Raw genomic sequence first — 14,783 nt, 5'->3', positions numbered from 1 at the left:
TCAGCTGGAGATTTTGAACTATGAATGAAGAAGAGAAGAATCTGTTTCTTTCACATGAATACATCTGTGACACAGGGAAAAAAGATACAGTAGTGTTTTATTCAGTAACATATTTTTTTGTATCACATACATGATGTTTTAAAATATTCTTTTTTACAAACAATAAGTCTGTTTTTGTGCTATTCATTTACATTTCATGAACTTTATTGTTGTTTCCCATGGCTTTCAGTTTACTGGGCTGTAAAGTAAAGGTGGGAAAAAAGGTGACATGTTTGTCATTTGCCACTTGTTGGAAAAGGAAAGAACTCTCTGAAGAGAGGGTGTGGATGTATGTGCACGTTCATTTAGAGTTTACAAATGTGATTTGATTTCAGACTGCATATTTCAGACGAAAGAGAGCGTTTACTCTCTAATCTTGGACTCACCTTTCCACGCTCTGAGATCACCAACGTAAACTGGCAAAGCTTCCTCCAGATAGTTTCCAAAGTAAATAGGCTCAGTGAAAGGTACGTTTTGCATTAGCTTGCTTGCTTATTTTAATAGCATTTTATGAGCACATCACCATAGCTTCCCTCACTTCTTCTGTCTTTTGTGGATGATGTTAGTTTGTTATCAATGGTGTGGTTCAGTAGTTTTATGTAATGTTTTTTCTTGTAGCAGCCCGGGTTCGGATGAGCACATGGATTCTCTGCTGCTTTTCCTGCGTTCCTTGACTGGTCTGAAGCAGGTGGACTTGACAGTGAGCAGGCTGACTGAGATCTGGGCCGCCAGAATCATCTCACTCATCCAGAGTTGCTCCACACTTGAATTCATCAAGTAAGGGTGTTAGCAGGAATACAGTGAGTTAGGGTCTTTCCATATAATGGAACTGAGCAAGATTCCAATAGATCAAGATTCCAATGATCAAGCTTCCAATAGAAACATTTTTAAAACATTTTTGGCCTCATTAGAAATTATATATGAGTTTTAAAAAGTTAGGACTACAGCACTTTTAGCCAGTTAATTTGGATTGTGGGTTTGATAAACCCACCCTATAATTAGGACCTTAATGCCAAGGGCATAGGTTTGGTCTCAACATTGGTAGGGACACAACCCCCACCCCACCCCCCAGCTGTATGGGCTACACTGCAAAATGTCTAATGTAAAACCAATGAATAGGGAGGGTGTGTGACCTTTGCGAAAAACCCCAAAAAACAAACATACAACCTCCCCCCCCCAAAAACCCCCAAAAACAGAGGACTGTTTAAAGCTGACAACCGAATGGTTTATTAACGTGGATGATCTGTATTTACATTACATGATGGAGTATTAGGGCCACAATGAGGGAAAAAGAGACACTGACACTTATGTCCCTACAATCCTACCAAATTCTGCGCCCTTGCTTAATCCTGTCAGTGCTTTAATTGACTCTGTTAACTGTGGTCATAATTACAGTGCTTTGATTGACTGTGTTCTGATTGGCAGCATTGATGTGAATGAGGACAGTAATGAAGAGAGTCTTTGTTCAACACTGAATGCATCAAACACAAAGGGAGACTTCACGTAAGGAACTCTGTTGTATTTTCAAACATACAAGGTATATTCATAGATACAGTAGATGATTATTAGTATTAATGAAATGCAAAAGACTTCAGGGGTGGGCAAGGCCAAAATAATAAACACTGCTACCCAGGAGGAGAGGGAACCACTTTACCTACCCAAAATAATATTTAAAAGAAATACAAATAAACTTCCCTGCCTCCCTAACCAACATAAACAGGAGAAAACATGAGCTATGTGGGCATAGCAATGATTCTCTAGATTAATTGCAATGGTCTGTCTCTGATTGGATTTCAGGTTGTATATTGCAAATGGCAGTCAGTTACTGGCGACGTCCACCCCACAGACTGCAACATCCTACTCCAAAATCAGTCTGACCTGTCCATACCTGGAGATACCCAAAATTGAGTGGACCAAGCTCTTTCAGATACTTTACCAAATAAAAGTTGTTACAGAAAGGTATGTTGTCTGGGAGACCAATGTTTACTTTCAGGAACCTTTCTGAAATTAAAACACACACATAAGCACTCTCACGCACACATACGCACAAACACACATGTGCACACAGACACATACACACACACACACACACACATACTCGATAGTTAGATGGTTAGTCTAACATCTTTCACACTCTATCTCTCTTCCATTCATATGTGCACCCACACATACATTATCTGTCTTTTCATCCATGAACATGTTGATTTGTTTATTTTTCTTTCTGTCCTCCATGTATATCTCTCCCCAAAATAACAGCCTTGGCTAAATATTTTTAGACCTGTCACATATCAGATGTGTTGAGCAGAACAATGTGCCTCAAAATATTAATTTAGTTGCATGTTTGATTGTGTGTATATGTTTCTTGCAGCTGTCCAGAGTTTGATGAGCAGTTGGATGCTCTTCTTTCCTTTCTGTATTCTGTGCCTGGCCTGAAGAAGACTGAACTGAATGTGTACAGTCTGACTGAGAGTTGGGCAACCAGAATCCTCTCCCTCATCCAGAGGTGCCCCAGTCTAAAAGAATTTAGGTGAGTATAAATGTTGCCTACGCAATTAATACTTTTAATGTGCCCTACCACTGGTGCACTTTTGTAAATAAAACAAACAAATAAATATCTATTAACTAAAACAAAAAACACATAAAAATAAACTTTAGTTCAGCATTACGCTCTGATTTGAGAAATACATTGATAAGAAAATGTATATTTTACTAAATAAATAAATAAATAAATAAATAAATGAAGTTATTATATTATACAGTATTACTGTACTGATATTTATCCAGTGATTTCGATACAAAGTTCATGTTAAAAAGCCTGATTTAGTTAAATTGGATTCTAAACTTTGTCACATAGGTACAGTTTTTGTTAACATCTCTGAAAATGCCAAGGCACATATTTCTCTTTTAAGCAGGAAGGTTTCCCTAGTGACTGGGGAGGGCTGTCAGTCTGTAGGAATATTCTGAACTCCTGTGAGGCATGTGGATCATTGGTGGAAGAGACTAAAAGAGAGATTAAAAGCCATCACTTGAATGGCACCTGTAGAAATTGAGAACTAGTGTTACTTTCAGTTACTGCATTGTAGTTGACTGTTTGTGTCGATGGTGCTTTAGCTAAGTCTGTGCTCTCTCTGGCAGCGTTTGGGGACTTTCGGACAGTGAGAAAGGGAACTCCTTCTCATCTCTCAGAGTTTCAAAGAAAGATGGAGACGTCACGTAAGGCACTACCAGCTCTCAGTATTATCCCACTGGCTAAATGGTCCGACTGAAATTTTCGATTACTGTTGACATATCAGTAGCAATTGTCCAGACCACATGCGCATGTGTGTTGTATTTGAGAGAAGATCAATGTATAATCGCTCATAGATGTAAAACCAGTGTGTGTGTGCTTGAACAGTAGCTAAGATCCTTACCTCTAAATGCTGTCCTTGAAAATATTGATTTATTGATTGATTGATTTATAATATTATTTATTTATTTAATCATATCAAATTATCTTTGAAGTCAGAGAATACATTGTAAAATAAAATGGTTTCTGAAGTTGGAGTTACTTTTGAAATATGACAGAGAACAGAGCAATAGAATCTCAACAGTAGTGGCTGGCTACAGCAATTTAATAATATCTTACTTTCATACGGGATTTGATGACATAACTCTTGATTTGAAAATGTAACTGTACGTCTCTGGTTTGGTTTCAGGCTGCACATTGAAGACCACAGCTTGAGTTTCCGGTTCCCAGCGCATTCCAGTTGGTGGACTCACCTCTCGCTCTCGGAAATCAGTCTGACCTATCCACACTCAGAGATATCCAACATTGAGTGGACAAAATTCCTACAGATCTTCAACAGGATAAAAGGCTTTCAAGAAAAAATGTATGTATTCTAAGAATATATACTAATACCTCTTAAACACACACATACACACACACACACACACACAGAATTTGCACCTGCTCACCTACTTTTCATAAGTTACAGTGCATCGGCTCTTAATGTCGAAATGCCTTTTTTAAATCCTGAAGTGGGTGTTAAATTTTGTTGTTTTATGCTCTGAAAGACACTTCTGCCTTTTTGTTTCTTTTCTGTGCATTTGATGAATGTTGGTAGGGATGGGTTTTTTTTTGTTGTTGTTGTTTTTTCTTGCCCACTATGAGGATTAAGTCAGGGGGTGCCACCCTGCTCTGTTTGCTGTAATCCTGCGGGCATGTAAAGCCCTTTGAGACTGTAAACAGTGAAATTGGGCTTTAAATGAACTTAAACTTGAAACATGAAACTTGGATAATGTTCTTAAAAATAGGGTTTTATGTTGGGGTTCACATACAGACAAAAGCATAAAACGCAAAGGTTTACAGGTTATGGCAGTAGGAGAGATTACAGTAGAGTAAAGGCCAAGGAATCAGTACCTGCCCCTGCTGATGTTATAATTCTTTTGTTTTACTGACTTGGATGGATTTTGATTAAGAATATCTACTTATTCATTTCATGTTATTTATTTTTTTACTTTCTCTTTGGTTTTGATCATTATGTCAGCCTTGTTTTAGAATGAGTATAAATGTCTGCACAATAACAGCTCTGAAAATAATACTTTGAGTTCTGTCATACTTCACATGAGATGTTGGTTATATTTTGATCATGTCTTGCAGCTGTCCAGAGTTGGATGAGCAGTTGGATGCTCTGCTTTCTTTTCTGTACTCTGTGCCTGGTCTGAAGAAGGTGGAACTGAATGTGAACAGTCTGACTGAGAGTTGGGCAACCAGAATCCTCTCCCTTATCCAGGGCTGCCCCAGCCTACAGGAAGTCGGGTAACACGAAGGCCAATTTTGGCATAAATCAGAATACTTAGACTCCAAATCAAGTGAATTAATGATTTGAAGCGGTAAGCCAATGGCCATTTGAGATTTGATGAAAGAGGTACACCTTCAGTACTCTCTTGACTGGCTCAAATTCATTATACAGTTCATCATTTTGTGCAAAAGACCCATTTCAAGCCGAAGTTAAGCTGTAAATATGAATGCAGCAACAAGTAATGTATCACAATGAAATAAAATTCAGAAAAAAAAACTAATTTTCTCTTGCCACAAGTTTGAAGGAAGTTAATATGCTGCCTGAGTGATGTTTTTATAGCCGGTGTCATTGGTAATCCACTTTGGACTGGGCACGGAACAGGTCATAACTGCCAGGGCCAATTTTTCGTTCTGGTCTGTCACAGATACCTTCTCACATCAGTCTTGAATCATTATGACAGTTTGTTCAGAAAAGAAAGAGAAAATATGAGGATGTCATTTTCATTTTTTGGAATGCCTCTTTTCTTCCCCGAAGTCTGAAGGTGAACCAAGAGGAGGAATTTGTCTTTTTTTTTTTTTAGTTTGTAACGATAAATTAGAACAAAAGATGTGTTGATGTGTTTCATACTTACAATTACTGAATTACTGTCATTAATGAAATCACGAATTGCAAATTATTTAATTTGTACTTTGTGATTTCAGTAAATGTTTTTTTTTTCACTTTAGTTTTAAAGCAGGATTCAAAGGACAAGGTTTGTTAGAAGAGGCAGGAATCAGCATCCTACAGAAGTCACAGCGACGCCCAGACTGCACTGTGTCTGTTGTAGGGTATGTTTCTGTAATTTTCTGCAAGTGCTTAATCAGGAATCAGACTCTGCTTAAGAGCTGAGGGGACAGGCGTGTTTGCCATGCTGATGACAACCTTAAATCATGCAAGTTTTAATCTAATTTAATCTGATTCCATGTTAAATCCTGATGCTGTCGCAGATAATAAGAGGAAAAACTGTGTCATGGATGTTAAAGGAATGCTTCAAACTAAAACTATTATTACTTTTTTTTTGTTTTTGTTTTTTACCAAGCCTTGTATTTTGTACATCCAGACATGCTAAAAGCAGCCGAAAAAACAAGTTGCTATAGATTCTCAGCTGGCGTTATTACTCCTTTGTGAAGTCATAGTAGGTTGTCTGTTGTAAGGTTTGTGAAACGTTGTTGATACAAAGTGTGTGTGGTTCTTTGTGAAGGACGAGATTGCCTCAGTCAAGGTCAAGTGGCCAGTGCACAGAAGGGGAAGAACGTGCAGTGAAGCTGCAGTTCGGTGCAGACAGATTCACAGAAGTTGAAGTGGAAATTTCCCACTTTGGTAAGAGTGAGAAAAAAAAGAATGAATGAGAAAATGGGGGAAAGTGGAGGACAGAGGCTGTGTGTAGAACAGAATATAGATTATAAAGATGTGCTATGAATTTCAGCCGCTTCAGTCTTGAAAGATTTCAATACATGTATCTGCTCAGTACCTGCTGGTAATAGATGTTTGTCATTGAAACTCTTATCTTTGAATGAGAAACAGCGAGAAACATACTAATGACTATTGTTGTGGACTCCAACTTAACATTTTCCACTACATCTGAAACCTACTTGCGCACACAGACTTTAATATCCTCAGTCCTTAGAACTAACTGTCAGAACTCACACGATTTAGTGGGCCAGATTTACTATGGCCCAGATGGGTATGTGAATGTGAAGTATTACAGTCCAAAGACCCTGGCGGTGTAGACCACGTCATGGTGGTGTAATGGTTAGCACTGTCGCTGTGCAAGAAAGAGGTTTGAGGTTCAAGTTCTCGTTCCAGGTCCTTTGTGAAGAGTTTGTATGTTCTTCTCCACAATATCTGGGATTCTTCTAGGTACTGTGGTTTCCTCATACTTGTTAGGGATCTTCAGATGGATCCCAGGCACTGCACAGTAGTTGCCCACTGCATCCTAAGCAGTGAGAAAGAGTTAAATGTAGAGGACAGGTTTCCCCACAGGGATCAATTCTTAACTATGAAAATTGATGCGAAGGTCTCAGGCAGAGGCGACTGCTCTACGAGTACGTGGGAGGCCCAGCCTATTTTGGGCTAGAAAGTGTTCAACTTGACAGCTCGTTTGTGCAGCAGTAATTTCTCACAGGTTGTCATGATCTAACTTTTTTTTTTCTTTCTCAAAGAAGCCTGTGGAAACAGGACCCATTTAAACCCACTTACACGTTGCGTATCTTGCGTTCAGTGGCACTTTGGAATATCCTTTGTTTTCAGCGCAGCAAAGCTAGGGCCTTAATGGACAATATGCTTTTAAAACGTTATTTCCGGACTTCCATGGGTGTCAATGGCTGCGGTCAAACTGTCAGAAAAAAATAACGCCCCATGTCCTCTCCTTACCACTTTTCCTTGACCTCGATGGAAAGCATCATTTGGTCAAGGAAAGATGTGAAGGAAAGTTCATTAGGACTTAGGAAAAGATAACAGCGGTGCTAAGAGAATCTGACTGCACTTACCCAAGGCTGCATAATTATGCGACGGCGAACGTTATTGACGTGGGTCTGTCGTACTGAAACTACAGTGTTCTGAGGATGGACTACTAAAAGTGCATCTTAGATACTTCAACCTGTGCAGGTTAAATGTTGATGCCGCAAGGAATTGTGGGGTGGTATTATCTCCTCTCCTTTTGTAATGGATGGAACAGTGTACCCTATATTATAGGAGATAAGAAAGGAATCACCGAGGCACCTTTCCTCAGCATCAGAGCTATATAGAGAGACATCCCAGCTAACAATTTTTGGTTCCCAGAACGTTCCGGGAATGTTGTATTTTAGTTACAAAGATGTTCCTTGAAGGATCTGCGTAGCCTTTTGAGAATTCGTCCAGCTCTTATCATGGCTGTCACTTATATACTTCCGAGTCATTACGATCATTTAGGGACCTTCCCAAGCAAAAAAGACTATTTGACTATTCAGCCACAGCCAGTGAGACTGTTGAGAGCGATTTCTGCATTGGACATTAGGCTTGATTTCCTGCAGCCTGGACGGCAGGCTACTGTATATGATGATTGGAGGAACTCTCAAAGTATGGAATGCCATTTAAGTCAAAATTAAATAAATGAATAAATACATACATAAATATGGCTATGAAATAAATCCAGGAACCAAATGAATGAGGCAATAAATATAGAAATATAATATAATAGAAATATAAATTAATGTAAATATGAATATATAAACGAGTCAGTGCAGTTCAATAAATAAATAGCTAGGTTTTTATTTCAAAATAGACTACTACTTTTATTTATTTCAGGGTACTTTTATTTTGTAATGCCACATTTTATTTCCATCTCTTATATTCAAATGAATGGGGCGTGGTTATCTCACATTTTTTTTCTCTTAATGGTTTACTTTTGCAGGGGGTGCAAGCTCTGGATACGGCTCCATGTCAAGCTTGGCAAGTTCACAGATTTCTCTAAATGTTGAGCAACCTGATTTTGTAAGTTGAATATTTTAGGTACAATGTCTTAAAGATTCAAGTTCTGTTTCTACTTTAGCAGAGTGTAAGACATAAAATTTAGTTATAAAAAGCATAGTGTTCTGACATTTTAGTGTGGATCACACTCTTCTTTGTTAAAGACTTACTCATGGCTTTTACAAGGTCTTGCAATGCATTCACATTTTCAACAGACTGTGGAATTGAACACTTTTCCAGTTAACTTTAAAAGTATTTAAACTGATACTTGTCTATAAGTCATAATTTGAAGTCTCATAAAATGTACCATATATTTTAACAACATAAATATAAAAATTAAGTTTTCAGTTCTTGTACCACAAGGTGATTTAAGATCTTAAATTTTTCCATGACAGCCTACGGCAAATGTGGTTGAGTTCAGTCCTGAAATCGAGAAAGATGGCTCTGAGATCCTCTACAGGTATTTTTTGTTTACTTCATTTCATTTACAAAAGTTGTTTATGTATAAAGAGCTGTAACTAGTTAAAGAAAGTTGTTGAACACACTAATTTCAATTTCAATTTTGGGATTGTCTGATGCGATCCTATTTTACAACCAATGTACAGAGAGACTGAAAAACAGAGCGAGAGAGAAATATAACGACATGGAAATAAATTTGTGAAAACATCATCTAACTGTAGGCCATCTGTCCAGGTTTCGATGTCCACGAGCTGGACTATTTCTGTGCAATCAAACCGCACTTATGTTTGAAATGGAGGGTCTGGGGGAGATGATATACAGAACGGTTCCCTGGGATTTCCGTCTGTTGGATCAAAATAATTGGACGCCTGCCGGACCCCTTTATGACATCGAGTGCAGTGGGACTCGTTTACGTCAGCTGCATATCCCTCACTGTGAAGTCCTTTCCGGTGAGTCGCTGTACATTAGGTGTAGTTATGTCATGTTCATGCAAAAACATTTAAACTCATTTATGTGTTTTTAAGGAGACAGTTTCCGTCTGAATGTGGTCCATGTTACTGCTGAGGGGGCTGAGATAATGCAACCCCTGGAAGTGAACGACACACACGTAATTGTCGACATCGAGAACTGCTCGCTATTTGGCCTAAATATAGAACCCGTCCTGGGATACTTTTTTCCGTCCCGCAAGATCAAGGCCCAAGTGCTTCTGTTCTCTGAACCAGCAGTTATCAAGAAGTGGAGGACACTGTATGTCCATTTGCTGCAAAGGACTGTATCAGTCAACAAGGTAATCAGCTTTCACCTCTATGGCTCCACTTATTCCATGTCTCCATTAAGCTCTCTCTGCTTACTTCTGTCAGCATAAGGATATGTCCACACCAATGCATGGTTGTTGAATTCATGCAGTTATTGTGGTTAAATATTAATTAGCTAGATAGAAAACAACAGAGCAGGGTCACCGTATGCTGAGGGGTTCAGATATCCCATCCTTTGACCTGACGACTTGAATTTACAGCCAAATTGGCAGTAGCTTAGTAGATTGACCAGTCAGCCAGTCTGCCCCTGGGTCTTAACTGTAAAGACAATCCGTTGATAAGGTAGACAGGACCTAAGAATGACATGAGGATGATTGGAGGAGAAATCTAGCAAGGAACTGGCCACATTTTTAACTGTTTAGTTAAGCTTGCTTACAAATATCTCACTTATTACTCATTAAAATAAATTGTCTTTCATGTATGAAAGCACAGCACATTTTCCCCCTTGTTAACTGTATTTTGGCAAAACACGCTTTAATTTTATGTTGTTATTTATTTTATTGTAAAGTTTATCAGCATGTTGCTGGTACTGAGGTACTGTCTGGCTTCAAAATGCCTGGCACCTCATTAAGGACAAACAAAGGCCTCAATATAAATTCCATTTCTGTTGAAAAATTAGTTACAGTTTATTTTAAACCATAATCAAATTATACTACTTTATTCTAGTACAACTGATCAAGGAACACATATTTAAAAAGTATGACTTGTAAAAACACTGACGAGTAAAGGTAAATGGAATTAAATCAGCCTCAATTTTCAATTTTTTAAAGTTCATCTCAGTTTGTGGACTCATAAGTATGGTAGTTGGTACATAAATATGGTTATACAGTTCAAACTGACTGATTTTTTTATGTATTAAGAATTCAACATTTTCCAATGGAACAGCGATTTCTCTTGACGCTTTTTTCCCTGTACATGGTACATCTTTTCTCCTCTGAAGGTGAAACAGCAGTTTCAAAGCGAAACGAGACACATCATAACCACTCCCAACTGTGAACTGATTACTGGAACAATGTACAGTGTGTCCTGTGAACCAAAGGCAGAGAAAATTCAGCCACTGGTAAGATTTCACTGAGAATGATGAGAACAGCTGAGTGTTATGAAGTGTAACCTTTGTAAGAACAAAGAAAACTGTCCAAACATTTTCATTTGCGAAAATAATAAAAACAAATGATTATCATACTGATTATAAAGCTCACTCATCTTGAAAGGTATCTAGACATGTTACCTCAATTCCTTTATGGCCCTTGAATGCAAACACCATTTCAGAAATCTATAGAGTCCTCAACTTATGGGGGTCTGTTTTGACAAGCACCTACTAGTTCTGAGTCAATTCCATCGTAAGTTCTAAATCCCTTTATATTACTATTGAATCCAGCATCAGGCCAAACAACCAAACACACTGAGACCTATGGGCTGTACAACGAATTGAGGTAGCTGGCTTATCCAGGTAACTTCTAATTACGTTAACTCAGACTAAGTAGTAAACATCCTAATAGAAGCACCCTATGGCTTTGTTTTGCTAGGAGAATGAAGCCATAGGGCTCTTCTATTAAGAGGTTTGCTACTTATTCTGATTCAACTTAGCCAGAAATTGCCTGGATAAGCCAATTACCTTGCTTTGTAGTACAGCCCTCTAAACACATTGAGACCTACACAATGACAAACACACGCTGAGACCCAAACAGTAACAAACATACTGAGTAGTAAGTAGTAAACCTCCTAATAGAAGAGCCCTATGGCTTCATTCTCCTAGCAAAACAAAACCACAGGGTTCTTCTGTTAGGAGGTTTTATCTCTTCTGAGTTAACTAACAGTTCACTAAACCTGCTTTCTGGAACACGCCCCTGAACAACAAACACACTGAAATCTAAACAATATCAAACACAGCTGCCTTGCCTGTGAGGCGTGCAGTGGAGCTGGACCCAAGCGCAAGACACAGTGATGGTGATACAAAAAAGGAGGACTTTACTACAAAATGTAGATAAACAGTACAAAAAACTGGATATAAACAGTGCAGCTAAACAGTGTCCTCAAACTGAAACAACGATAGACAAAAGGACAGGTCAAACACAAGAGGAGAACTAAACTGGAGAAACTTAATTGGAGGAAATTAACAAGGGGAAAACGAGGTTAATAAATGGAACAAACAGGATCAGGTGAGGGGTGGAAACACACAGGGAACAGGAGCACAAGACATTTCAAAATAAAAGTCCAAAGTAAGGTGCAGGCTGTGACAATGCCACAGCACAGCCAGTCGATGTTGTCATACAGGAGATGAAAAATAGTTGTTGTTAGACTTTACGAACCAACTCCGCTACTCAAAAATAATATAACGAGGTTAATGGGATGGGCGTTGTAAGGCTGATTGGTTATAATTCGCATCCGTTGTAAATCAAAGACAAGCTGTAGTTCTCCAGGTTTCTGATGGTAACATGAACTGTGCTGTTGACTGCACTGTTAGTACACTGTTAGCACGTGTTTATATGCAAACTGATAAAACCTTAGGCGTTGCTCTCATCACATCAAAACAGATACTGTGATTTTTTATTGAATATTTAGATAGTCATACACAGTTGATTTCCTGGTAACATTTTAACGAAAGTTTCTTCACTGATAAGAATACTGTAAAAATGCTCTAATGTGATTGACGATTTCTCCTTTCGTCAAGCAGATGATTGAGTTTCATGCTCCATGTCACCCTCGATCTGATTCAATTCCATTTTTGATTTTACTCACATACATGAAGAATATCAGCAGTCATAGCCTTTGTAAGAGCCAACCAACAACAAAGCTTCAGTTTTTCCAAAAGATGTCTTTGTCCTTGGTGTGTGTTAAACATGACCTTACAGTTTTCTCTTCCAAAAGAGCTTAAAGTTTAAACCAGTTACATGCATGCTTAGGACTAAAACTGAGAAATGGTTAATGGTGTAGTGCTTATAGCATATGCATCCTGTTCTGTAATTTCAGAGTGCCAAATTCGAATGGGACGATGGCCCAAACTATAGTCCCCTGTTTTCTGTGCGCATGGATGCAGAGAATGATGAAGTCACTGTGAAAATATTGGAGGAAGGTGACCCTGAGAGGGAGGTATGGAAGAACGAGATTATTTTACCAGGTAAAAATCATTAATCAGTCTATTTGAAATAAGTTCATTTTAAAGAGGCATTTACTTACTGTAAAATAAGGTCTTTTTACTGTAAAGCAAAAACAAAAAGGTTTAATATGGTAAGCTAAGTATGAAATATGTTTTTTTTTTTTAATTCCTTTCAGGCTCAGAGACCGGAGCACTTCGATCAGAAGCAGGTAAACTGCCCCGTTTAAAAGATTTTAATTTTATATCAAGCAGAAATTCACACGTTTTCATAACATGCATGGCCGTTATGTTTTCTTCCATTTTTTTTTTCAAACCCCTTTTCCAGGGCAGCGAAGAGGGAACCAGCGCACTGAAGGGTTAATTGTCAGTAACACAGCCACTGGAGGGAGCCGGCAGTCTGCCCCAGTATTCGTTCATAATACGTTTCATGGCAGTTTCAGCGGTTCACACAATTTGCCTGGTAAGGCCAACTACTGTTGGACAGGATCTTTGTTTGTTGTAAATAATAGGTTGATAGGTTTGATGGGTTGAATTTTAAATTACATATGTCTGTGACAGCAATTTGTTGGTTAAGAAAGAGTGTTGAGATGCTAAGAGAACTTTTATTTTGCTTTAAACTGTGTGTGAGACGTCATTATTGTCATTTCAAGCATATACAGCTAGCACACAGTGAGATTAAACAGCGTTCCTCCAGGACCATGGTGCTACATAGTACAACACAGGGCCACATGAGACTACAACAGAACTAACTGAGACCACATAGGCCTACACAAAACTACATAAAGTCCAGCAGTGTGGAAACAGAGCAAGACAGTGCAAACATTACTAAGTCAAGACAGCGCAAAATTACTAAATCAGACAGTGCAAACATTACTAAGTCAGACAGTGCAAACATTACTAAGACAAGACAGTGCAAACATTACTAAGACAAGACAGTGCAAAAAAACCAAGACATCTGCTGTAGTGTCAACATAAGTTACTAATATGCAAACATCAACGGCATGCAAACATCAACAACAAATGTGAACATAAAGGAACACTTATTGTACACTCATACTGAATGAAGATGTAAAGGCTTAGGAGAAATAAGTTGTCAGTTTTGATCATTAATCTGTGAGATTGATGTGATGTTTCCTCCAGAAATGAAACTTGGTAGATTTCTTAAGCTGTAAAATGGCGTATCAGAGAAATGGATCCACATCTCACTTTGTTTGTTTGCATGTTGTGTTGACAGGGGCTTCGCCAGGCAGCAGACAGGACCATTAGTTTACTGCCCAGGGACTGGGCAGATCATGTTTCTGTGTTTCAATGTAGAAATGGACTAACTGAACATTTGGTCTACCATCATTCCCACTATACCAGAATCAACACACCAGCAAAACAGGTGTATACAGTCTTTCTCAAATGAGTCTTTGTGCCTGTGTGGTTTATGTAGGAGCTCAGAGATGCCTGCTTTATAACTTAAAACAAATCTCATTTGTATTACTGTATATCATTGTTTGCATTTAAATCATTTTATTATTGCATTAAGACAAGTATTAATACAAATTAGTATGTACAGCGAGCTGGTCATTATCACAAAATAAACCCCGACAGGGTGATGTAGGGTGTCTTGAAACACCCTGAGGGAGTTTATTTCGCTATAATGACCTTTAATGTACGCTATAATGACCTTTAATGTACGCTATAATGTACTTTTTCCCGCTAATTACACAGCTACTTACTAAAGAAATCAATAATTTGACACAAAATATTGATTTAAAAATGATTTTATGGATTTAAAAAGGATTTTATTGCTTCAGCTAAAAAAAATAGTTCCATAGCAACGGTCTGTTATACACAGCAGCGGTTCGCTATACAGAAATAACAGACCGTAGAATGCTGTAATTGACCAATCAGAATCGAGTATTCAACAAAGCCGCGTAATACATTCCGAGAATGTTTTGATGCTGTAGAATATGTGTTAGAATATGCCTATGGAATGAGTGGGAACAAAGCACATCCATTGGATACAGCACACTCTATTAAGCAGTCTATGAATGTTTTTGGAAAACTCAGGGTATCCGCAAGTAAACATATTCTTGTTGGTCGACCATTTTTTTTTAC

Source organism: Chanos chanos, chromosome 5 (assembly GCF_902362185.1).
Source record: "Chanos chanos chromosome 5, fChaCha1.1, whole genome shotgun sequence".
Lineage (NCBI taxonomy): Eukaryota > Metazoa > Chordata > Actinopteri > Gonorynchiformes > Chanidae > Chanos > Chanos chanos.
This window is presented reverse-complemented; position numbering follows the sequence as displayed.